This window comes from Coenobita brevimanus, chromosome 80, assembly GCF_032717465.1.
Source record: "Coenobita brevimanus isolate Jiangsu-jjx chromosome 80, ASM3271746v2, whole genome shotgun sequence".
Taxonomy (NCBI): Eukaryota; Metazoa; Arthropoda; class Malacostraca; order Decapoda; family Coenobitidae; genus Coenobita; species Coenobita brevimanus.
Window position 1 is genome coordinate 30729017 of NC_137033.1, and position 27759 is coordinate 30756775.

A 27759-nucleotide genomic window follows, 5' to 3' on the forward strand; every position below is an offset into this window, starting at 1 on the left:
CCCATTTCATACATGGATATGCAACCCATTAGAAGTTTCTCTCCCTAGCTCACATCTGTTGTTTATGGAACAGGAACAACTACTGGAACTGTCATCTGATGGCAGACTGCAAATACAGTTCGAGCAAAAGCCACCCATGGATTTCTAGGCACAAGTCATGGTAGAGCATCCTGACTTAGGCTATCAATGTGATCATTGAGAGTATTAATGTTCTTTGCCACAACATACCTGTGTGAGGCTGGTTTTTCTTCACTCAAAGCAGTGAAGAAAAAATATTGCCAAAGGATGGACACTGAGAAAGACCTGAGAAATAAACTTTTTTCAATTGATCTGAACTTTGCTGACCTTTGTGTCGAAATGCAGGCCCATCCGTAAGTGCCAACATATTATCAGTAACATAGTCTTTTCTCTACAAAACTCCTCTTCAAAATTTGGCGTTATTCTCTTATACCCAGTATTCTTAAGATGAGACAATCATATGATATAACATGATATGAGTGGTATCATTCATTTAATGTCAGTAAATGTGTGAGCTGTGTAAATGTAATGAGAATGTGATGCATGCAGGTATCAATAAATGGTAACAAATTGATGGTTGCAGTAGGAGGGGGTTGCGTGGACTTAGTCATAGCCTGAAAGGAGGTACGTGGCCTGAAAAGGTTGGGAACTGCTGGCCTAGACGATATATTTGTTAAATATTCAGCCACGGTTCCATTATAGCAACTTCATCATAATCTCCAGTAAAGACATTAGCCTGTAAACCAAAAAAATTATTACACAGTCTTTGCACCTTTACAAGAATAGCTTTAATGTTTTTTTTTTTTTTCTAATGTGGGGAACTTTCTTCACTAATAATTTTAATTAGTTGTGATAATACATTGGCTGTTGTGTTCGCCTCCCGTGATTATTGCTTTTCTCCAGAAAAACGTACTACGTCACTGAGGAAACGATTGTGATAAGCAGAATCAATGCTGTTCAACTTTAGTTCATCATTCTGAAATAATGTTTCTTGTTCAGAAAGATCTATGTATCAGTGAACTCCATCCTTTCCTGTAAGGAAAGTGATTTAATCCTGCTTTATAATGGAACTTTTACTGAGGAAGATGTTCACTACAGTGATCCTTGGGAGTATGGAGGAGGAGGTGGGGAAGAATAAGGAAGAGGATGAGGAGGAGGAAGCGGAAGGGGAGGAGTAAGAGGAGGAGGTGGAGTAGGATGATGATGATCATGATGCCTTATGGTGCTGCTACTGATAAGGATGATGAGGAGTAGGAGGAGGAGAAGGAAGAGGAAAATGATGATGAGGAGGAGGGGGATGAGGAATAGGAGGAGGAAGAAGGAGGAAGCTAAAGTCGAATAAGAAAATATAGGAGAGAAGGAAATGAAAAAGCAAGAGGAGGAGTGTTGATAGGTAGATAGGAAGGTGGGTAGGAAGCTAGGAATGTAGGTGCCACCAGTGTCTATAATGTGGATATTTTAGAAAATCATTGCCACCGATACCGGATATCGTAGTGGATCGTAGACTACTGCTGCTACTAGTGTAAAATCGTGAGGCGTTGGATAGCATGAAGATTGTATATTTTTGAGGAAGGTGTTTTCTCTGTCTCACTGACCCCTCTGTCTATCTTCTGTAGTGAGTGAGGTGAGACAGCGGAGGTTAAGGAGTTTTCTTGTGACACAGTTATATCTTTCCTGTAATGGTCAGAGCGATGTGACCAGAACTGTCAGAAGGACAGCTAATCATACTATCCCCAAGCTCCTACTTCTTCTCAACTCCATCTTCTCTAATGCCTCCCAATTTCCTTCTGACTGCCTACACCTGATTTCTGGGTATATTACTGCCTGGCTTCCGGCCTGGCAGACGTGTGTGCATATGTGTGTATGTATAGCGTCTGGCATGCTTCCGACATGTGAGCTAATTCTGTGTTGGCATACATCATACATTCTTACTCGTCTAGGGCCAGGGGATATTTTGTGATTCTCTTCCTGATGCACCAGACATTACATTTTATGCTAGTGTTACTTATTGTGCTCTGATTATATAATGGCTATAACTATTACACATTGTGTTATTAGTGCCTATATATCCTTTGGTCATTCCAAACTGTCGGACCTATGACCTAACTTCGTATTTATTTACGCAATGAGTTATGTATGTAACAAAGCTATTTATCTATTTGATAAACAGTTAAGTTAAATACTAATGTAAATACACTTTTTACATCATGATATTGTAAAACTGAATGTATTAATATAACTGTACAATATAATAGAGATATATATCTTTATATATATATATATATATATATATATATATATATATATATATATATATATATATATATATATATATATATATATATATATTGTATGTATGAAATACCGACAATGACAACTGAAGACACCACTACACCCCCCAGGAGGAGACTCCGGAGGGGTTTATGACATGTATATATATATATATATATATATATATATATATATATTATATATATATATACTGTATGTATGAAATACCGACCATGGCAACTGAAGACAACACTACACCCCCAGGAGGAGACTACGGAGGGATTTATGACATGTGCGCAACGTCCGTACAATACAGACATAAGTCCCACTGGGTCGCGCGCCTCTATTCCTCGGAGTGTGCCCGGCGTGGGCAGCTCAGTCTGAATGCACTACCTTTTGGCCAAGTTAGCTCTCATCAGGACTTGGGTGGAGCTGAAAACACAGCTCCAAGGAGCACCCCAGTGACGGCCTGTAGCCGTGAAAAACCAGAGACGGCCTGTATCCACTCTAATAAGGTGATGGCCTGTAGCCACGCCCAAAAGGAGACGGCCTGTAGATGCTCCAAGTGCTGCTGAACCCCCCTGCAGAACCTGTGACGGCCTGAAGCCGCACGTGGGTAGAGAACGGTACACCCCCTCTCATTCTGCAGTTGCCTCAAAGAACACGACACCGTCGACGGCCTGTAGGCATGCCAGTAGGCAGGAGACGGCCTGTAGCCGCTCCTCGCCTACATGTTGCCCTTCATATGGGACTTCAGCGACGGCTTGTAGCCACGCCTGTAGACAAGCGATGGTCTGTAGCTGTGCTTCGTCTGCGGTCCTGTCAGGAAGTCGGGCCCCGGTGACGGCCAGTAGCCGCACCAACAGGGAAGTGATGGACTGTAGCCGCCCTCTGTCTGTTGCCCAAGGGACCTCGGCGACGGCCTGTAGCCGCGCCAGGGAGGGACGCCACCAAAGTCCCTCGCCCCCTTTGATTTCACAATGTGAGGGCGACCTGCACTCTGCCCTGCCTACTGACTGGGGCACAGGTTGCATCTCTACCCACCAGGCCCGAGGCAACCTCCAGGAGGAGAACTTCCAACCCGAGGATAGGTGGAGAGGCCTGGTGTTATCCGCGGGGTTGTTCTTCAACCAGTCGGCCCTCAAGGAGGACCCATGCCTGATGGACTCCTGCCAGGAGCGATGCGGCAGCCCTACCCTGACGGGGGTGCAGCAGGAAGGAGACTGCAGCCGATGGACCCTCGAGGGTGCCCCCAGGACCTCGGGGCGAGACCTCTCCCCTCCCCGACGAAGGCGACCCCCTTCTCCCACCAGGCGCCTGTGGGAGTGCCAACTGAACCTGTTTGGCCCCAGCTCTGAGGGCCAGACCCCAGTCCCAACCCTGACAGTGAGGGGCCTTTCACTACACCCAACCATATCCCTCGACAAGAGACAACGCCCGCGCGGGACGAAGGGACTCCTGAAGGGACTCCACCAACGCTAGGCCAACATCTGTGAGTCCCCAGGCCCTCCCCCTTCCCCTTGCCCTCCCGACCAGTGATTGTAATACATAGTCCCCACAAACAAGAAGTGAGCGATATGAACAGAGACTGTGCAGTGCAAATAAGAGGTGAAGTCTAGTGACAGAATCAGGACTCTTGTGACAATGTTTATCCACCTTGTGCAAAATGAGAGGTAAAACTCACTGTCATAATAATGTCTTGTGACAGTGCATATCCACCTTGTGAAAATGGGAGGTAAGATCCAGTGTCAGTGCAAGAACTCTCGTGACAATATCTACCCATTCTATTTTAACAGAAACCGAGTCAGTGCCAGAATAAGGACTGTTTAACTACTCCATGCACAGTAAAAACCATAGCTCACCCTCTCATTGTGAAACAAGGCACACATATAAGGACTGTGAAACTGTGTATCCCCTATTGACCCAGATTGAGCCTATTGTCTATCTTGTATCCTGTGTGATACACGTAACCCATCTCTCAGCCTGTGTATTAACTTTGTAAAGCATATCGTGTGAGTTGTCTTCCCGTTCCGTAGCAGAGAATTTACCAATATACGTGTAAGGTTGTTGCCCTGTGTTTTTATGCCCTGTTCCTCTCATACTGTGTCTAAGCTCCGGTCTAGAAAGGGAACTCAGCTATACCCTAGGCGTTATTAGGGAGGGAAGCCAACCTAAAAATGCCTAGCATGAATTTACTTGTTATCTAGTAATATGAGACATAGTAATTATATATGTAACATATTCTAGACTGGTACTGGATACTTGTATAACTGGCTTCATCCTGTTGTACAGCTATGTTCAGATTACTTGCATACTACATGTAACTGATATTTTTGTCATTTTTATATAAGTAATCACGCTTGTTCTAATGCTGACCACAACAAGAGAGGGCCTATAAAGGGTACCAAAGTCAACCCTGAATCACATCATTATTTTATGTTTCTGCCCGGAATCATGCTAAGTCTAAAAATAATTTCATTCGTGCTAAATGCTCTCAATTCTTGAACTCGAATTCTTCCCGCTTCTTCTGGCATCTTGCCAGAAACCTTTCTAACAACTTTACCTCATCATCCTTCCCTCTCTTTTCTACTCTGATGGCTCTGTAGCTAGTTCTTCTACTGATAAAGCAGATCTCTTCGCTCAAACTTTCTTCTCCAGTTCCACCTTAGATAATTCCAGTGCTGTTCCTCCATCATTTCCCCCTTCTGACTTCCTCATGGCTGACATTAAAATTTCTTCAGCTGATGTATTTTCTGCCATCACTGGCCTCAGTACTAACAAGGCATATGGGCCTGATGGAGTTCCTCCTGTTGTCCTCATGAACTGTGCTGCTGTGCTTACACACTGCCTAGGCAAACTCTTTTGCCTTTGTCTATCAACTTTTCCTTTCCTTCTAGTTGGAAGTTTGCTCTCATTTAGCCAGTCTCAAAGAAGGGTGACCAGTACCAACCCTCTGACTATCGTCCAATTGCTTTGACATCCTGTGTTTCAACAGTTTTCGAGTCAATTCTTAACAGAAAAATTTTAAAGCATTTTTCCTGATCGTCAGTATGGGTTCCATCAGGGACACTCCACTGGCAATCTTTACCTACCTTTCAGACTCCTGGTCATCCTCCTTTTGGGACTTTGGCAAAAGCTTTGCCATTGCACTTGACATCTCAAAGGCTTTCAATCGAGTCTGGCATAAATCTTTAATTTCCAAACTGCCCTCCTATAGTTTCCATCCTTCTATCTGTGCCTTAATGTACAGCTTCCTTTCTGGTCGTTCTATAGCCGCTGTTGTAGACGGCCACTGTTCTTCTCCTAGATCTATCAAGAGTGGTGTTCTTCAATGCTCTGTCCTGTCACCAACTCTTTTCCTTTCATTCATTAATGATCGTCTACGCTGTACAGTCGTCAGCATAAATTCGCTGCAAGTCTACTAGTGTGATGCGAGTCCTTTTCTCTGGCAACAGTGTAAAGGGATGAGTTGCCACATACACTATTATACACTTTAACGATGTGTTTTTCAAAAGTTGTACTAGAGATTGCCTAGAGTACAATTCTCTGTATAACGTAATTGATTAGCTTAAAAAAACTGCAAGAGTTGACAATGTTATGGAACGACGTATGAGCATAATACTCTGGTATTCTTCATTATAACAGTGTGTAAGCTCGCTTCCCGTCTCTCCCCCTTACTCCTCCTGATGTCCCCCCCCACCCCTCCCTCTCCCTCCTACCCCCCGCTCACTTTCATGCCTCTCCACTGTCTCCTCTCCCCACCCTCTCTACCTTCATTCATTTATCCACGGCTCTAACACGACTGGCGCATCGCAATTCTCTCTTGACTGTTTTCTAAACCCAGTCTGCCTTATTCCCAGTTGTTTGCAGAACTACCAACTATATCCAAGGTTTATTATCAATATTCCTTCCTGCTCTAGTCCCTTTCTTACCCTCTTTGTCTCCTTCCCACTCCTCTCCAGTTGTCTTTCTGTTCTCCACTGTTTGTCACTACCAACAGCCGGGAGATACAGGAACATTGAGGTCTCGTTCTTGTGATGTATTCCTTGTTAGTATTTGTTTGAGTGAGCCTGGAAGTCTGTGCCTATTATATCAGTAGGCAAAATTAAACAAACATTTGTGCCCACTCCTCCTACTTCTCGCCCTCTCTCTTCCCTAGGAAAATGTTCCCATTCTCCTCATACTGTTCACTGAATCACGAAGGGGTATCAGAAACACTACAGTTTCGAACTGCTGCGTCATGTGTGGAGTAACGAGTGGGAGAAAGAGACTGTTGCATGGCATGAAACTCTCGAATGTTGAGGAGCAAAAAGGTTACAGGAATAGAAAAGAAATAGAGAAGAGTGCTGTTTATTACGTAGATTAGCGCTGTGGGTGATATAAAGTAGACAGGGCGAAGAGAGAGAGGAGTGGAGATGAAGGATAGCGGGAGAGGGAAGGAGGAGGGGAGGGTGGGGAGGGACAAGGGATGGATACAAGGGAGAGAACAGGAGTTTCACCACGCGACAACATTAACCCGCCCCATCCCGACCACTTTTCCACCACTGACTACCCCCAATCCCGACCATTTTTGGAAAAATTTTTTTTTGGTTCAAACCTCCGCTTTTGGTGAGAAACATCGAAAATTCATAGAGAAATCGCTCACCTGAGGTTTAAAATCCTCGATCCAGGTAGGAGTACCTCCTTACCTTACAGGGTTTTCTATCAGGCTGGCTGCAAAGAAAACGAGTTCTATGGGAGGATAACTATTCCACACCACTCATAAACGGTATTTATTTATTTATTTGGTACGAATTTATATGTAGTACGAGAATATATTGGTTTTCAAACAGTAATATAGGCATTATAAGCATTGTTTCACTCACTAACTCATCATCATACCTGACCTTTTTTTGCCACATTACCTGATCATCATTTCTGACTGTTTCTTCGTCTAATGTTTGTCCTCCACATTGTCATCGATTGGGGAATCACTCTGGCCCTGAATTTCGTACCGTGGCACGACATGGTGTACCCCCTCCACAATATGTCTACCCCCGATGTATATATGTCCCCCCCCCCCAATGCATACATGCCCCCACTAAACTTGGTGACCTAGCACGCTTTCCCAGGGCCCCACCCCTGGGAACACGGTGACACTGTTCAGTTCATAGCAGACAGCCAAGACGGGCAGACTATTTTATTGTGAGCTCGTAATAAACTCCTTATCTAGCTGTTTGTACACGGAGTTTCTATCACCAAAGTATTGCAAGTTACATTTGGTAGCAGCGGTGTTTCGAACCATCAGATTCTGACTGTCTCCTCGAATTTTTTGTGACACCAACAGATACACGACGTCTCGCATCTCCCAGCCTCACCCCTCCTCAGTGCCTCTAGTGGTGTAATAACTGGCTGTGCTTTCCGGGTGTCCAATTTTTCTCACCAGTGCTCACCTCTCAAACAACCCCACCCACACACCTTGTTCCTGCCTGCGAGTGTCACCATCGCCGTCCTACGCACCTGTTGCACCTGTTCCCAACACCTGTTCCGAACTCATCATAACTCCTGCCCCCACGGTGCCACTTATCGCTGTCTGCCCACTGCCATTCTCTGCATTTGCAACTCCACAGCTCTACACCTGCACTGAACCAACATCTACCCTCACAACCCACCACCGGCCCCACCGTCGCCACATCTGGTCTGAATTACGTGAGCCTCTTATAGAGATTATCCTCGATTTTCTCTACAGATTGGATATTGTAAATATTCCATCTCATTTCCATTACCCCTTTTTCAGCTTTACCTACGTTATTTATTATCCATCTCATCCTTCGCCTTTTCTTTAACCCGCGGCGTCCCGTCGACGTGCTTCCACGCACGTCCTCACGTTTTGTCACTGCCAATCCCGTTGACGTACTTCAACGTCCTGCAATTGCAAGGTTCATAATTTCCACAATTTTCAAAATTCGCACGAGATTTTCGATTCGCCCACGTACCCAAGCCTCCCCTACCTGCCGCAAGGCGGGCAGCGTCCCAGACCCTGCGTGACCCCCGCTCGCCCTTGTCTCGGTCACTCACCTGTTAGCATTGACCCAGGTCAGACATGGCGAGGAAAGGTCTCTCAGACGACGAAATTGCATCCGCCCTGGAAGCCTTCACTGGAGACAGTGATTCTCCACTTGACAATGATGTGGTGGATCGCGATTACGTCCAGCCAGAGGAAGAAATAACAAGCAGTGATGAAGAGGTCCCTTCGCCCTGGAAAAAGCGGTATGTGACATACCGTAAGGCAAGGGAAGGCCAGCCTGCTCCCCAACCACGTGCACGGCTATCTCTCCATCCCGAATCTGATGAGGATGAGGATGAGGACGATGAGGATGACGGCGGCTTAGGACGTGATATCGTCTCGTGGTTGGGTAAAGAAAAAATATCACCCCGAGGATCAGAAGGTGAGGCAAGAAGACATATCAGGTATGGTGCAAGTCTTTTGTCTGGGGAAGTGGAAAGTGGTGTGGTGGGAGTGCTGGGTGAAAGGGAAAGTGGTGTGGCAGGAGCGCGGGGTGAAAGGGAAAGTGGTGTGGCGGGAGTGCGGGGTGAAGGGGAAAGTGGTGTGAGGGAGGCAGCACGAGCACGTGGTGCACGTAGGCCTAGGGGAGAGGAGGTGGAGCCACTCCCCAGCACGTCTTTCTCCCCACAATATTCCCAAACTTCCTCCCCACAGCCCCAGGATGTGGGGAAAGGAAGGAAAGGGAAGGGAAAGGGTAAAGGAAAAGGGAGAGGGAAGAGAAGTGCGAGTGATGAGAGGCGCCGCTCTCCACCTCCCCAACCTCCCCCACCACCCTCACCTCCCCACCCTGACGAAGGGGACGATGGGGACGTGGCTGGAGACGGTGGTGTCTCATGGAACTGGTAAGATGGGAGTAATTTTACTCCCATCATTCACCCTTTCACTGAGGAGTGGCGGTCTGGTTGCACGGCTCCAGGTGTGCATGCGGGTTCCTCTAGGGTGGATTTTTTCCACTTGTTCTTTGGGGAGGCGTTTGTGGGGCGCATAGTGGAACAGACCAATATATTTTCACGAACACAGCGCCGTGAAAGTGAACGTTTGGGAACCACGAGCAGGCATTCCCAACAATATGACTATCCCGTGACAATTTCAGAGATGTTCTTATTTTTTGCCCTGGTTCTCTTGATGGGTGTGGTACGAAAAAACCAAATTCCTGCCTACTGGACAACTGACCCAATGATCCTCACACCTTTCTTTGGAAAGGTGATGAGTCGTAACAGATTTCAGCATATTCTCGACCGCCTCCACTTTTTTGATGCAGAAGATCCAGCCAATGCAAATAACACAGATAAAATGAGGAGAATTAGGCTGGTATTTGATCATTTACGGGAAATGTTCCGCTCCTCATTTTATCCTTACAGAGACCTCGCCATAGACGAGAGTCTTGTGTTGTGGAGAGGCAATATTTCCTTTCGGCAGTACATACCCAGCAAGAGACACCGTTTCGGGTTCAAGATCTTTGTTATGTGTGACTGTAAGACTGGTTATGTGCAAGACATAGTCTTGTACACGGGCGCACACAGATATAACAGAAGATCGTAGTATAGGACTCTCTGGGGCCGTGGTGAAGACAGTGATAGAGGAGTACCTTCATCGTGGTCATGTGTTGTACCTGGACAACTGGTACACTAGCCCTCTTCTCGCTAGGTTCCTCCACCAACACGACACCGGAGTCTGTGGTACAGTCAAGAGAAACCGTCGCCATATGGTCAAGATAGGGAGGAAACTTGACAAGAACGAGGTGGTTTTCTTCCAGGCCAATAACATCCTTGCCACCCTGTGGAACCACAACAGGGAAGTTTGCCTCCTATCAACTGTTCACAGCCCCCTGATGCACCGCACAGACTCCGTGGATCACCGTAGCGAGAGGAGGCACAACGTCTGGAAACCCAAGTCTGTACTGGACTATAATCTGAACATGAGGCAAGTGGATCAGTCAGACTCGATGATTTCCAGTGTTGACTGTGCCAGGACCACGATGAAGTGGTACAAAAAACTTTTTTTCCACTTGCTCGACATCACGGTCCTGAACGCACACTACCTGCACGCCATGGCCATCGGAGTATCCGAGACCTTTGAGGGGTTTGTGAGGGAGCTGACACGTGAAATAATCGCCAAGCATGCCCAGGACAGACCCACACACCGCACCCGCACCCCCATGGCTGCCCAGACTCCCTTACGCCTCGCAGGACGCCACTATCCTAGCACAATCCCTTCTGACCCAAACCGTAGTAAACCCCAGCGCCGCTGCCATGTATGCAAGGACTCGACAGTCAGACCATCCACTCAGAGAAAAGACACAAGGTACGAGTGTGTCGAGTGCAATGTTGCGTTGTGCCTTCAGCCATGTTTCAAAGAGTACCATAACTTCCTACACTACTGAAACTGGGTGGGATGGCGATATGACGCTCATTATAATGGTAAGGCCAGTCAGTAGGTGCTAAGTCATATATAAAGTTGAAACGGGTGTAATGTTTTTAGGAAAGTTATGTATAAGTTGAAAAATAGTGTAAGTTGAAAGAAGTGATATCAAAACTACACCCACTGTGTAAATCTGCGAAAATATGATGCTCAGTATAACACTCTGGTCAGTAAATATGTGATAGCGAGAATATAAAGTGGAAACGGGTGTAATGTTAGCATGAATGTAACGTATAAGTTGAAAAATAGTGTAAGTTGTAATAACTGATGTCACGAGTACACCCACTGTGTAAATCTGCGAAAATATTACGCTCAGTAGAACATTCTGGTCAGTAAGTATGTGATAGGAATTATATAAAGTGGAAAAGGTTGTAATGTTAGTAGTAAGGTAATTTATAAGTTGAATACTAGTGTAAGATGAAACAAAAGATATCGTGATAACACTCACTGTGTAAGTACGCGATAATATGACGCTCAGTAGAATCGTAAGGTCTGAAATTATGTGATATCAATTATATCAAGTGTAAACATGTGCAATGTTAGTGGAGAATTATTATATAAGTACAAAAATAGGTTGTAAGTTGAAATAGTAGTCATAGCGACTTCACCGTCTGTGTTATTATGCGCTATTATTACGCTAAATATTTACGTAAGGCCTGAAACTATCTCAAAACAGTTCTCTAAAGTGGAAAAGTGTATAATGTTATTAGGAAAGTATTATGTAAGTAGAAAAAACACAATATGAGTTGAAACAACAGTCACAGCGAGTTCACTCACTACGTAAATAAGCGCTAACATTACGCTAAATGTTATCGAAAGGCCTGTGAATACGTAAAAACAGTTCAATAAAATGTAAAATGGTATAATGTTATTGTAGATGTATTATGTAAGTAGAAAAAATGATATGTATCATGACTCAGGAATGTTAGCGATTCATCATGACCAGTCTGCCCGATTTTGCTCATTTCGCACTATGGTACAATGCTTATTTCAGCTCCATTTTTGTATAAAATCCAATTTACTCTTTTATCACATGTTTTTATGTTTGTAATAAATACATATCTACTTACTTTCATTGGTTTCCCAGACTTATAATACCATAGAAAACGTTAGAGGCTCAGACCACCTACAGAGAACACGGTACCAGGTGTGACGAAGGTATACCTGTTTAGGGCACTTATGGACCCCGGGGAACAATTTCTTCGTGACTGACCATTGTTTCTGACCAAAAGCGAAAGTTTTAGCAAAAAAAATTTGTGTCCAAAAATGGTCGAAATTGGGGGGTACCAGTGGTGAAAAAGTGGTCGGGACGGGGCGGGTTAAACCATCCATCCCCGCACCTTCATTCATTTTCACACCTACTCGTGTATTCCATTCTCTCATTGTTATATTATACATTTCCACCTATGTATCCATCTTCATCATTTCATCTTCCATTGCTGCATTAAATGTCATACTTTCCACGTCAACCGCTTAACACCAGCCCTCTTGACCCGGAAACATCACCTGATCATACCCCGTCTGCCAACTCTAACACAATCACTCATTTACAAAGTGGCAAAGAGTACCACCACGCTGTACCTAAGACTCCCGTTTCCCTTCCCGCAGAATCACTTACTACCCATCCTACACTCGTAAATCCAGATCCCTCCTCCTCTACTCCTGCCTCTACACTCCCGTCTTCTTCCTCTACTCCTTCCCCTGTCGTTCCCTCTCCTGCCTCCCTTCATACCCCGTCTTGCTCACCCTTAACTACCACTACCTTCTCTCTCTCCCACTCCTCTCCTACCGCCCCTTCTGCACTTCCAGCCATGGCCAACCCTCCACAGTCTATCTATCTCGACGATGCCAATTGTCCCAAATTTACCAACCAGGATCCAACTTGGTCTGTCTATGATTTCCTCAGAGAAGTCGAAACAGAAATCCACAATAGGCAGATCACCGATGAATCGCTCAAAGTAGCCTATCTCATGGGTCGCTTGCACCATGGCAAATCGGACATTGGATCACCGATCCGTGCAGGACATTTCGATAACATTCATACCTTTGCTGATTTTCGTACGGAACTCATCAGCCTTTGTTGCCAGCATTCAAATACCGCGTCTCTCATGGGATTCATTAATCTCCTAAACCAACTAGATGAGGACTTGAGGGTCCCAGCCCATTTTGCCAAGCTCCGCGAAGCTGCCGCTGCCATGAAAGCAACTAGTAGCAAGATGCTCCAATTACTGGTAGGCACGAAATGGTTAGAAGACAATAATGGCCTTCCAATGCTTTCACTCACCAACTTTGCTGACTTAATTGGTTACCTGAGACTTACTGACTTACTCCTAAACAGCGAGAGCTAGCCTTGGAAATCGGTTTCAGTCCAGGAGATAAAATTATTCAGGTCACTAAAGACATTCATGAAAGAATCGGTTCGAACTACACGCGTCAGGGCACCACCCAACCCTTGGCCTTCTCAGTCTGTCACACCTCCACTACCCCAGACCAATCTCGCTCCTGTCCCACCACAAGCAGCAGACCTGCCACGCATCGTTCTCCTACCGCAGGTCGTGATCAATCTAGTGCCCGACGGAACAGAAAATCTTCGATTCTTTGCTGGCACTGTGGTCATCCTGGACATCGAGCATCCAGTTGCTACTGTACATACAGACGTCCTCACTCCCAAACCAGACAGCGTACGCCTTCCCGCTCACGTCGTCCACACTGCAAATACCACAAATCAAGCACGACTCACACCACTGAGGAATGTCGTTACCTCAACCGCCAACAGTCGGGGGAAGCGCCGCACCCGTATCGGACCAATATCACGTAGAACCAGACACCCAACTCCCCATCCGCCATGTAGGTCCCATAATATCCTCGGGTTTAGTCATTCTCGGATGTAGCCATGACATACCAACGTCATTCTTCTTGGACACAGGATCTATAGTAAATCTGATCTCCGACAATTCCTTACATCTTCTTCAACTACATCACAACCACGTCAGTTTCCTAGAACCACCAGACATTCGCCTATGTGGTGTCGAAGGCTCAGAGTTTAAGATTAAGGGAAGAGTCACCCTTGAAGTCAAACTACACGGAGATTTGCCCCCTATCCCAATTGAATTTCATGTCACTAATGACTTGCAGTATCCCGCAGATGCCCTTATTGGTTTCTCCACCATGGCACAACACTCCATTGCCTTATTACCTGCCTGTGGTAGTATAGATATTTCTGGATTCCCAGTTTACAGTATGGAATGTCCCTGTTCTTACGATCAAATCAGTCCTTCAATTACCTCTGTCCCTATCACTACCAAAAAGTCCAACCCAGCCCAAACCACCACTATCATCATCTGCGAATACAGAGATCATTCCTTTACTGCCTGCGAGCAAGGACATAAATTCCTCAATGTCTACTGATACATCATCTCAGCCTACGGACATGGCTCTTACCTCCTCTCCCGACAACACTATCGCTGACTCAGACATGTCTCAATTACCTACCTCACACAGTGTGAATGGTCTTCTCCAACACGCAGAGACGAAACGTGCAGTAACGAATACGTGCACAATTTTGTTACCGCATGAGTTCACCAAAGTCTCTGTTTGTGTTGCCGGTGCGAAAGAAGGAGTGGATGTACTAACACTACCTGAGACGTGTTGTGTGAATGGCTTGACTTATGAGTTAGCGTGGTGTACAGTCTTAGAGGACAGTTTATGCTACCTGTACTTGCTCAATGTCACAAATGTTCCACTAAAACTTAAAAGTGGTGTAAAGATTGGAGACTTCCTAGTATATCCAGCGGCCGTAAAGGTGTGCCAGGATTCCTCAATTCCTACTATTCAGACTGATGATAGTACGCCAATCGGTGTATGTACTATTAACTCTACGGGATCTGTGCCGACATATTCACCCGATATGCTCTCACTTTTCACTTGCACGGATTTCCCAGAAAATATGCCTCAACTCCTCGACCTTCTGACCTCGTACCGAAACGTGGTTGCCTTACCCGGTGAACCGATGGGTAGAACAGACATTGTCAAACATACGATTGAACTAATACCAGGAACTCAGCCGATTTACATACCAGCGTATCGATTTCCTCACAGCCAGAGAAAGCAGACAGATCAAATGGTACAGAACATGTTAGACCAGGACATTATTGAGCCCTCCATCAGTCCATGGAATAGCCCACTTTTCTTAGTACCAGAGAAGGACAGCAACTTTAGACCAGTAGTCAACTATCGTAAGGTCAATTCTGTCACCATTCCAGACCGTTTCCCTTTACCCGTCCTCACTGATTTGCTAGAATCCCTTGGTGAAAACAACGTAGTCTTTTCATCTTTAGACCTCCTCAGCGGGTACTGGCAGGTCGAAATGGAAGAATCCTTTCGCCCAGTTACAGCCTTTAGCACCCCTTCCCGACATTTTCAGTTTAAGAGACTCCCTTTTGGTCTGAGAAATGCTCCTTCCGTGTTCATGCGATTTATCCATTCAGTCTTCAGTGGTATGATGGGACACTCTCTTTTTGCTTACCTAGATGATATCATTGTTGTGAGTAAATCTATCCCTGATCATTTTACCAAACTCCAGCAAGTCTTTGAACGCCTCCAGCTCGCAGGCCTGAAAATCAATCTCAGTAAATGTGACTTCCTGCGAAAGAAAATCAAATTCCTAGGCCATGTCGTAGATGCACAAGGCATTCATACTAATGAGGATAAAACTAAGGCGATTATTAACTTCCCAGAACCTACCACTACCGAAGCTGTACGAAGTTTCCTGGGCCTCAGTGGCTATTATCGTAGATTCATTAAAGACTACGCAAAGATCGCCGCTCCTCTGACCCACTTACTCAAGCAGAATGTGCCCTTTGTTTGGACTAACGACCAGTCACAGGATTTCCAAAAGCTAAAGACAACTCTTATAAATGCCCCTGTTCTAGCGTTCCCTGATTATACCACACCCTTCCTTCTCTGCACAGACGCCTCAGGCACTAGACTTGGTGCCGTTTTGATGCAACTTGATGAAGCATCAAGGAAGCGCGTAATAGCGTATGCTAGTCGCACCCTTACAACCGCTGAACGTAACTACAGTGTCACAGATCTCGAAGCGCTAGCGGTAGTCTGGTCTTTGAAACATTTCAGAGATATAGTCTATGGTTATCCAGTACATATCCAAACAGACCACCTTCCACTATGTGATTTGTTCAAGAACCGCAACCTAACAGGTAGGCTAGCTAGATGGTCCGTCATCATCCAGGACTTTAATCCCATTTTTCAATATGTACCAGGCAAGTTGAATGTAGTCGCAGACGCACTCTCACGTCACGTAGCAGCAGCTATAACATCACTGCAACCCGAAGTAACTGAAAACACTACACTAACGTCAGAAGTTGTTTGAAACTTTCAGCGCCAAGACCCCATATGGTCCAAAGTAATTTATTTCCTAGACTCTGGCGATGCCTCGACCTTACCTACTCTGCCAGTATCACTAGATGAGTTCATGCTAGATGATGATCTCTTGTACAGGAAAACACTACTAACAGGCAAAGATATGCCCAATCGCGAAGTACGCCAACTTGTTGTCCCCACTGCCCTGATACCAAAGGTTCTTCACATTGTTCATAATACTCCTCAAGCTTCCCATCCAGGTAAAGACCGATGCTTGCGCCAAGCACGTCTCAAATACAATTGGCCAACCATGCTCCGCGATATCAATGCCCACTGTGACTCTTGCCTCTCCTGCCACCACCACAAAGGATCAACCGGCTTACCAGCACCTCTCTTACAATACCCAATCCTGTCACGACCATGGGAAACTGTCTCAATCGATCTCTTAAAACTACCTCTCATGGAATCCGGCACTGAGTACTTGTTCGTAGCGGTCGACCACTTCTCCCGTTACTGTGTCCTCGTCCCCCTCTCCGACAAGACCGCGAAGAGCGTTGCACGTGCCTTTGTAGATCACGTAATTTGCCCATTCAGTACCCCTCATACCATTCTTACTGACATCAGTACGGAATTCAACAATAGCCTTCTAGATGAGATCTGTCGCCGCTTTCATATCAGTAAGTGCAATGTCATGCCTAACCATCCGGCTTCCAATGGCCTTGTAGAACGCCACAACCCAAAAATCTTAGAGTGCCTCAGACATCTAGGCTCCCATAGTTCGTCCTGGGATGACTGGATTCCCCAAGTGGCATCCTCAATCAATAGGTCCATCAATGCATCCATTGCTGAATCTCCCTTCTTCGTCCTCTTTGCTTTTGACAAGGACCTCCCATACTCTCTCTTATCCTCAAAGCCAGAGCCCATCTACAACCTGGATGATTATGTTAAACTAAAATTGGCCAACTTCCAGACAATCCACCAGTATGTCCAATCCACTTTGGCTTCCTCTCAGGAGGACATGTTGCAGCGCCAACATAAATCCGCCTCTCCTATCACCATCAATGTAGGCGATCTTGTCTTTGCTCATTCCCATACGTGTTCCTCTAAGTTGGATGACAAATTTACAGGGCCCCACTGCGTCCTCACTCAACAAGGCAACAAATTTCACCTCCAGGACCTGTCCACTAAGGACACCAGATGGGTCCACGTCGATGACTTAAAGCGAGCACCCCGTGGCCTCGTGTTGGAAGAGTCGCTTACACAGCCTCCTGACCCCTCTTCCCCTCCACCCATCCCTCAGTCTACTTTGTCTCCACCTATCCCTCAGTCTCCTTCATCTCCACCTCCACCTGCTCATTCATCAACCAATCCATATCGGTCCAAACTGCGCACTGCCCATCAGCCTCTTCAAGACCTCCCCCATTGACTCTCCCCTGATTTTCTAGGTACGATGTTAGCGATCTCCCTGCTGGCAGTGCTGACCCTCCTGGGGTCCGGGTCAGGTCAGGTCGATGGTGGAGTACGTCCCGGGGCCTTGGTCAGCTCGGGAGGCGAGGTAATGCTTATCGAAGAAATAGCCTCCTTGCGCTCTGATCTTGCGTCCCTGGCCGACGTAGCCATTGCCCTACCCGCCTACATGCACCAGCTCCATGAAATCTAGACCCATCTCACAGCCATCATGGGGACACACAACCCAAATGAGTAATCTCTATAACCTTTTCCTACCACTCTCCTGGCAATTGCAATACATAAGTAACAGATTCACTGAGCTCAATGAAACATTTTCCATTCAGACACCCGTTGGTCTTTCTCGTGTGAAACGAGGTCTCTTCGACTTCAGTGGTGAGATTCTGAGTGGCTTGTTTGGCGTTGCTACAGCCCGTGACATTTCTGGCTTCAAATCTGATCTCACTCATTTAGCTTCAGCTCTAGAATCCCAACGCCGAGTCATTAAAATCCAACACACTATGTTACAGAAGCTCACGACCCACCTAAATGAAATCACGTCCACTCTAAACAATTTCACTGATATCTTACCACGCCACCTTTCAGATCTCAACATTATCTCTCAGTTCTTCTACCTCAAACTCAACATGGATAATCTCCAACTGGCCATTGACTCTCTCCTGTCTCAAGTCTTTACTTTGGTTCGTATCCTGGTCGATGCTATAAATGGACGTGTCACTGCCGACTTAGTACCTGTCTCAGCTCTCCGTTCTGTCCTGGAATGGGCTCACTCCGCCTTCGGTCTATCCCCGGTCCTCCCCTACTCCTCCCTTGAATATTATTATCCTGTTCTTGAAGCCACTCTTCTCACCACATACGTCGTCGTCCATATTCCTCTCCGTTCTGCCATAACCTTTAACCTTTTCCACATCATTCCCTTCCCTTTCCTCCTCAACAACTCCTTGTTACAAGTATCTGTTCCTTCAGAATATTTCCTCCTCTCCCATGATCATCTTTCAGTTGCCTTCCTTTCTTCCACAGACCTCCAGAAATGTTCCTCCCTTACTCCGACCTCTCGTCTCTGTGCTGCCCACCTTTTCACTATCTTCCCTAGCAGTGCTACACCCTGTGAGTCTGCTTTAGTTCGCAACCATTCCATCTACTCGGCCTGTTCTTTTGTCCCAGCTCCTGCCCTCCCAGTCCACCATGCTCACCTCAACCATGTCCAGTACTTCTTTGCTGTTCCCATCTCTGTCACAATCATGTGTCCTGGTTCTTCGGTTCGATCCGTCCCCGCTAGTGGTCTCTACAAAGCACCAGACTATTGTACCGTCAAATCAGAGTCCGTCATCACTTACGCCACTCGCTATCACCAAGCTGTCCGTAAACACTCCTATGAGATCTTTCAACCAATCGACATGCCTTCCACTCTACCATCTGCCAACATTACCATCACCTCCCCTAACTTGCACATGCTAACATTCCTCAATGACAGTGATTTCATTATGGATCAATTTTCTCTGGCCTTCAGCCATTCATGGTTTCATCCAACAGTTGTGTTTTCCCCTGCGGTTATCGCTTTCATAGGTTTTCTACTCATCATATGTGCAGTGCATTGTTGTGTCAGAAAAATGGAACGTCGACTCCAGGAAATCAGAGTCGCTACAGGCATAGTACACCCTACACACGACGTAGAAACTCCCCGTACTTAGTGCCCTCACATTCAGTGACTACCAATGCCATCTGACAATTAACCAAACTGTGAACAGAACTCTGCCTACTAGAAAATGATGGTATTTCTTTAATGCATTACTGAGTGACAGTGTATCCTCCAGAAAAAAAAAAAAAAAAAAACAATGAACGAAGAACAACAATAAAACTCTCATATCTACTCCTTGTTTATCATGTATCAAACTATTATTGTATAATCCCCATTATATCTATGTATACCTTCGACCCTTACTGGACGCATCCCTATTCATCCTTATATATCTTATACGTATATATCCTTCTAATTCCCTCCCCTCAACATGGCCATGTCTCCCCTACTGCCCCTGTATCATACTTATCCCTTGTACAAACCTCCCTCGTCCTGCCTTAGTAATAAAATCAAACACCATATCACTCCTGGTGTCAGGAGACACTCTCTCAGCTACCCAGGGGAGTAGTGTACCCCCTCCACAATATGTCTACCCCCGATGTATATATGTCCCCCCCCCCCCAATGCATACATGCCCCCACTAAACTTGCTGACCTACCACGCTTTCCCAGGGCCCCACGCCTGGGAACACGGCGCCACTGTTCAGTTCATAGCAGACAGCCAAGATGGGCAGACTATTTTATTGTGAGCTCGTAATAAACTCCTTATCTAGCTGTTTGTACACGGAGTTTCTATCACCAAAATATTGCAAGTTACAATGGCTTTACTGCCCAGGTCACTGATAACAAGGGAATTGCTGAGAAAATGGCATGCAGGGGGGGGGAGGAGGTCATGTTGGGTAAGGCATTGTCCCTGCCTGGCATCTTGTAGAGGAAGGTGTCCCGTGTATACTTACCAAAAATCACTCGCGAAAATTGAAAATTGTGTTAATTAGGGACCTTGCAATTGATTCGCATTTATGTAGGTCAACGAGATTGGCAGTGACAAAACGTGTGGACGTTACTTCGTGTCAACGGGACGCCGCGGGTTAATCTGTCATCATTTGCACATTTGTACGCTAACCAGATATAAAGAATATTGTATTCTGGGTGATTTATAGTACTAATTCTTACAAACATATCTTTAAAGCGTATAAAAGCCTGTGTGGCAACTAGTTCCCATATACCGTTGCCAGACAAAACGACCCACATCACATGAGCAGGCTGGCAGCACATTTGTGCTGACGACTGTACATCTAACCGTATCCACTCATAAGCTGATGATTCCATTCTTTATCTTTCCATTCAGTTCCTGCAACGTCCATCTCAGCAGTTACTTCAACAAATAAGGGATGAGGCTATGGCACACCTAATGTCTGACTTGGCTCGTATCTCTGACTGGAGCAAAAATAATCTTGTTGTTTTTAATGCATCAAAGACTCAGTTCTTACACCTGTCAACCTGACAAAATTTTCCATAGGAGTACCCTCTCATGTTTAACCCACCGCGTCCCAAAGACGTATGGATACGTTACCACGTTTTGTCACAGTGACACCCGATGACGTATCCACATGTCATGCAATTGCGAGGTCCGTCATTTGCACATTTTTCAAGTTTCATGGGCGATTTTTGGTAGGCATATGTGGGAGACTTTCCTCTACGCAATGCCAGGTGGGAAAAATGCCTGGCCCCACCTGACACCTCCCTCCCCTCTTGCATGCCATTTTCTCAGCAACTCACCTGTTAGCAGTGACCTGGCCAGTAAAGACATGTCGCACCATGGTCCCTCCAATGACGAAATTCAAGGCGAAAGTGATTTCTGAGGTGGAGGACAAAGGAAGAAATAATCTATCTATCTATCTATATACCTAGGCTGCTTCTCCCAAGGAAAGGGAGGTAGCCGAGACAGGACGATTCACTCTCCATTTACTCATCCATTCAAACACATTCATTCGCATCTTAGCTCCAAAGGGGAGAACGGACAGATCCTCACCGCATCACACCGCACAAGGGTCAACTGCGCAATGCAATCAGTGACATCCGCAGCAGGGCCCGACAGCAGAACTGGTTTACCCCTGCCATATCATAACAGACCCATCCCCTTACCCGCACCTGACCTGACTAGCTGATCAGACCAAATGCGGGAGAATATCCCCTCAGGGTTGCGTCATCACTTATTCATTCACAATTTCTCTCCATTTATTTCTGTCACGCACAGCCACTCTTCCTTGCTCAACAGACATCCCTATCGCATCCAGCGCTCTCTTCACACTGTCCATCCATCCTATTCGTGGTCTTCCTCTCAGCCTTACACCTCTCACATCAGATCTAGTTATCTTTTTCACCAATCGCTCATTATCCATTCTCTCCATATGCCCAAACCATTGCAACACCCTCTGCCCAACTCTACCAGCCATCTCCCGAACAACTCCAGTTCTCCTTCGCACTTCATCATTTCGCACTCGATCCATACGCGTCACTCCACACATACTCCTCAGACATCTCATATCCATTACATTCAAACTTTTCCTCTCTGCTACACCCATATTCCATGTTTCAGCCCCATATAATGCAGTCGGTACCACAACACTCTCATACAGCCTTCTCTTTACATCCATTCTAAGCGAACGACATTTAAACACTTTTTTCATTCCTCCCAGCACCTTTCCTACTTCATTTATTCTAAACTTCACTTCTGCATCTATTCTTCCATCCACAGCAACATGTGACCCTAGATATTTAAAACAATCTACCTCCTCAAGCAACTCACCATTCAAAACTATATTCATCCCCCTACCATCTATCAACCTCATACACTTCATCACTTTACTCTTATTCTCATTTACTTTCAATTTCCTTCTTTCACACACCCTTCCAAACTCCTCTACCAACTGTCTCAATCTCTCCTCTGAATCAGTCACCAGTGCAGTATCATTTGCAAACAGCAGCTGCTTCAGATTCCACTCTCCTCCATCAACATTTACCAGACTCAGACCACTTAAAACTCTTGCATTCACCTCCCTTACAACACCATCCATGTAAACATTAAACAACCATGGCGACATCACACATCCCTGTTGCAGCCCCACTCTCACGGGAAACCAATCACTCACAGAATTTCCCACTCTTACACACGCTCTACTATTTACATAAAAACTTTTCACCCCTTTTAGTAACCTACCATCAAGTCCATACAATCTTAAAACAGTCCACAAAGCCTCCCTATCAATTCTATCATACGCTTTCTCTAAATCCATAAATACCCCAAACACATCCTTGCCTTTCGCTAAATACTTTTCACACACTTGTCTCACAGCAAACACCTGATCAACGCATCCCCTCCCTCTCCTAAAGCCACACTGCTCATCACTAATCACTCCCTCTGTACCCTCTCTAACTCTCATAATTAACACTCTACCATACACTTTACCTACAACACTCAACAGACTTATACCCCTAAAGCTTGTACATTCATACTTATCACCCTTGCCTTTATACAACGGGACCACACAAGCACTTGCCCAGTCAATTGGCACCATACCTTTCTCAAAGCACACATTCAACAATCTTACTAACCAGTCAACAATAGTCACTCCACCACCCTTCAGGCATTCCACAGCACACCCATCCATACCTGCAGCTTTCCCTGTTTTCATCTCCTTTACTGCCTTCTCCACTTCCTCCTTCGTGATCAAAGAATCATTCAACTCTCCCAACACATTTATTCCTTGCACCCTTCTATCCGCCACAATCTCAGCCACCCTTTCCTCCTCTACATTTAACAATCTTTCAAAATACTCTGCCCATCTCTTCCTTACTGCATCCATCTCAATGAACATCCTTCCATCCTCTGCTTTTACTCGTTCTTCCTTCCCAGACTCTCCCTTTCGCACCCTTTTCACCTCCTTCCAAAACATATGCCAGAGGAAAAAGCAAGCAGAAGTGATGAGGTGGTAATGTCGTAAAAGGAGGTGCCATATGGTGATGTTTTTGGTAAGTGAACAACGCTTATATTGCCTATATTATTGTCTGAAAACCAATATACTCTTGTACAACATATAAAGTCGTACCAAATAAATAACTATCTAACCAGTTATGAATGGTCTGAAATACTGTAGCTACCCCTCTCATAGAAAACATTTTCTCTTGAGCCTGACCTGAGAGAACATGGTAACAAGGTAAAGGTACTCTTCTACTGTATTTCTAATCTCAACTGAACACTTCCTCTCTGAATTTTCGATGTTTCTCATAAAAAGCGAAGGTTTTAGCCAAAAAAAAAAAAATCTAAAATCTGCCAGGATTGGGGGGGGGGGCGGAGGGGGGTTATTGGTGAAAAATCTGCCAGGACGCAGCGAGATAATATCCAGCTGAATCCTGCATCGTCCTTGAACATGCTTGGGGTTTCATTCACTTGGGACTTTTCTTGGAAAGATCATATTACATCTCTTGTATAATCTGCTTCCAAGAGATTGAGTGTGCTAAGCCAACTCTGTACCTTCTTTACCTCTGCACAGTTGTTGCCTTTATGCACGGGATTTACTTGCCCCTGTGTGGAGTACAACTCCCATGTGTGGGGAGGCTCCCCACATACAGCTCTTCTCAACAGGGTGGAGTCAAAGGCTCTTTTTCTCATTAAATCTTCCCCTCATACTGGCTCCCTTCAACCTCTGTCTCAAAGCCGCACTGTTGCATCTTTGTCTCTTTTCTATCGTTACTTCCATGGTCACTTATTCTCTGAACTGTCTGCTTGCATCCCTCCACCTCTATGACGGGTGCGTAGCACCCGTCTAGTATCAAACCCTCGTTCCTTTTCTGTCCAACTCTCTAATGCAAGAGTTAACCGTTGCTCCCAGTCCTTCATGTATGCAACAGGTCAACTCTGAAAGTGTCTTCCTCTGTCTGTATTTCTTATTTCCTATGACCTCCAGTCTTTCAAACGCAGTGTGTCCAGGCATCTTGAGATGAACAGATCTTGGATTTCGCTCTCTTTTGAATTGTTTTTTTTTTTCTTGGAAGAAAGTGTTATGCTGTCTCCTAGCCTTTGGTTCCTTCTTCCTTGCAATATATATATATATATATATATATATATATATATATATATATATATATATATATATATATATATATATATATATATATATATATATATATTTGAGCTCGTAAGAGTATATCAGATCTGAGTAGATCACCAGCTGGACATGTTTCTTGGTTAATTCATGAAGAAAAAACATCTATCTTCTCATTTTCACCTGTTATATGTCACTTAAATAGTTGCTCATTCTAATTTATAAGGGACATCACATCAATGCGATCCTTTTCTGTGCCTGAATATTTTATGAGATTTTATCCTCATGATAAACATTGACATGGGGAGGGGAATTTGGAACTGTGGTATTACCTCCGCTAGCATTGTTATTTGTTTGTTTCTTTAAATTCACTTGAAGACCTTTGTCGTTATGGGAAGGGATAGTCGTGTAAGTATTTCCTGACCCGTGAACCCTCGTGAGAATGTTTTCATAGGTGTGTAAGACAGAGCTAAAATCTTCACTTTCTACATCTGAGAAAGGTATCGAGGAAGAGTCACCATCATCAATTCCAGAAGTGTTTGATTCTTGAGTTCGTGGAGAACTATGTGTGTTTCTTATATTTTCATGTTGTTCTACTGACTGTGAATCATGACTGGGTAATTCAAATGATGTCTCATTTGGCAATAAAATTGGTAGTGGTGAAAATATTCCTGTCATAGCACTAAGCACTAAAATAAAAAGTTCATTTTGCTAAGAAAAGTTGTCATAAGACACTTATTTTATATATATGTGTTAACTGTACAGATAACTAAATTGAATATATATATATATATATATATATATATATATATATATATATATATATATATATATATAGATAACTAAATGGAATATATATATATATATATATATATATATATATATATATGAATATGGAAAATGCGCAGAAATGTGTAATTGGAGGTATGGTTGTAAAGCAAGTTGACTGGTTTAAATATTTAGGTACTTATTTAGCCAAGGATGGTTCTTTGAACTTTGAATTCGAGGAAAGGTTAATGAAGGCTAATCAGGCAATGGGAATGCTTAAAAATATTTGGAATAATAACAATTTTTTTGTGCATACAAAAATCAAACTTTATAAGGTAATGGTTAGGAGTATCTTAATTTATGGACACGAGTCTTGGTACAGCACAGTGACTATGGAAAATAAATTCTTGGTGTTTGAAAACAAAGCACTTAGAAGAATATTAGGAGTTAAGTGGTGGGAAAGGATACCAAATAGTAGAATTAGAGAAATAAAGGAAGTGCAGCCGGTCGATGAATATGTTAGGTTCTCACGATGGAAGTGGCTAGGACATGTGTATAGGAGACAGGGAATAGTACGAGGTACACCAGGGTGGGTGGCACTTGGTAGGAGAGGTAGAGGAAGGCCAAAAGAGACGTGGGTGAGGACAATGAGACGGGAAGCTGGAGATGAGTGTTGGGGAGATCTTGAGGAGTTAGCACAAGATAGGATGTGGTGGTGTGAGTTCATTGAGGCCCTATGCATCCCCGAGGGTGCCACAGGAAATTATATATATATATATATATATATATATATATATATATATATATATATATATATATATATATATATATATATATATATATATATATATATATATATATACTGTATGTGTGTGTGTGTGTGTGTGTGTGTGTGTGTGTGTGTGTGTGTGTGTAAAATTGTTACTGTTTGTACTAGTAATGAGTAATGGGCTTAATACAAATAAGTGATGCAGGTGTTTGTACATAAAATATTAGATAGATGAAGTGGTGTTTGTTACTGTGTTTAAGCTCTGGGAAAAATAAGTAAAAAATATATACAACCACTTAGGAGGTAGAATGATGTCAAACTCTGGGACTCAGGGCCGAGGTGATGGATCAGAGTTGATTGACGTGTTAAGATGCTCTCAGCAATGCTAGCACAGCACAATATCGACTTCCCACTCTGGTAGCTGTGGTGAGTAAATGAGTAACAGTGAGTAATGTGGAGTGAGTAACATTGAGTGAGATGAGTGGTGAGTGAAATGACTGGGTCAGGGCTTCATGGTATTTGCAACCGTCGTCTGACCGTTACCCCTACCTAACTCTGTTGGGGGTGGAGATGGACGGTGGTTGAGGAGAAGGGTGGGGTTAGGTGGGGGTTGATGCGGTTGTGGGTTGTGAATCAACGCTCTCCCTACAGCTCCGTTTGTGGTTACTTGATCATAGATTTGTATGTGATTTCTTGTGCAACGTTGAACTGTAGTTTCTCGCTGTAAAGTGTTAACTAGAAGATAATGTTGGTTATCGTCTCGCCTGCTTCGTCCGTAGGAATCGTAGATAGTTGTAGTTCACTGGTTCACTGAATGTAGATTGACGTAGTAATTGGAAGATTGGTTGTAACAATGTATTGTCAGACCACTGTCATTATAAGTTGTGAGGTATCGTATGGCTCAAATTTGTAGTATTGTTTGTTTTCTATATTGATAATGTAGACTCAACTGTAGACTCGTGGACTCGTAGACGTGGCTCGTACGTTTGCTGCCACCAAAATAATGTATTGCGCATGTAGCTACTTATATTGTAGTCGTGGCCGAACTGTAATTAACAAAGAGATAATTGGTAGGTGATAATGTTAGTTGTACTTGCCACTGACATGAGAAAATAAAGATGAATACTGGGGTTTGTTTGTAATTAATTTCTTCAAAGGGGATATCTCAAAATTTATACTATGTCTCACAACAGCGTATTGATGTGAGTGCATTATATGCTTGCTAACTTCGTCAGGCTGCTCTTTTCCCCACCGTGTTTCTCTCTAGACCCCCTTCTTGCTCTCTCTCCTGGCTCCTTCTGCCTCCTAACTTCTCTCTTGTATAGGAGATATTGTGTCACGTGTAATGCATGGTTGAGTGGAACTCTCTCTCGATTCTGGGGACTTTCCTATCAGGCGTCACGAAGCATTCCTCAGAGAGAATGTGCGAACTCCAATTCCTTCAGCCTCTACCATGACTTTCAATTAACCTCTAGATTACATATGTATGTTTAGCTATTATGTATTGTATTATGATATTTTAGAGTCCTGACAGCAGAACGTACCGGGATGTTGACGGGTGTCAGCGTGAAAAAAGTTCTGATGTACCCATACGTTGATGGGACATGGTGGGTTAATACATCAGTATAAGATCCCTGGCACTAATAAAAATAGTCACTAAAGCCAGATAGTTATTTAATTGAGTCAGGTTGGTGCCACTCTATGTCTGATATCTTCGAGGTTACTGAGAGTGCAGAGCAACTGTGGCTTGTGAACCGATTTTGGATTATAATTCTGGCTAAATGGGCTTAATAAATTAATATAAGATCCCTGGCACTAATAAAAGTAACCCCCAAAGCCAGAAAGTTAGTTGAATTGAGTCAGGTTGGTGCTACTGTACCTCTGAAATCTTTGAGGTTACTGAGAGAACAGAGTGCTGTGAGCTTGTGATCCGATTT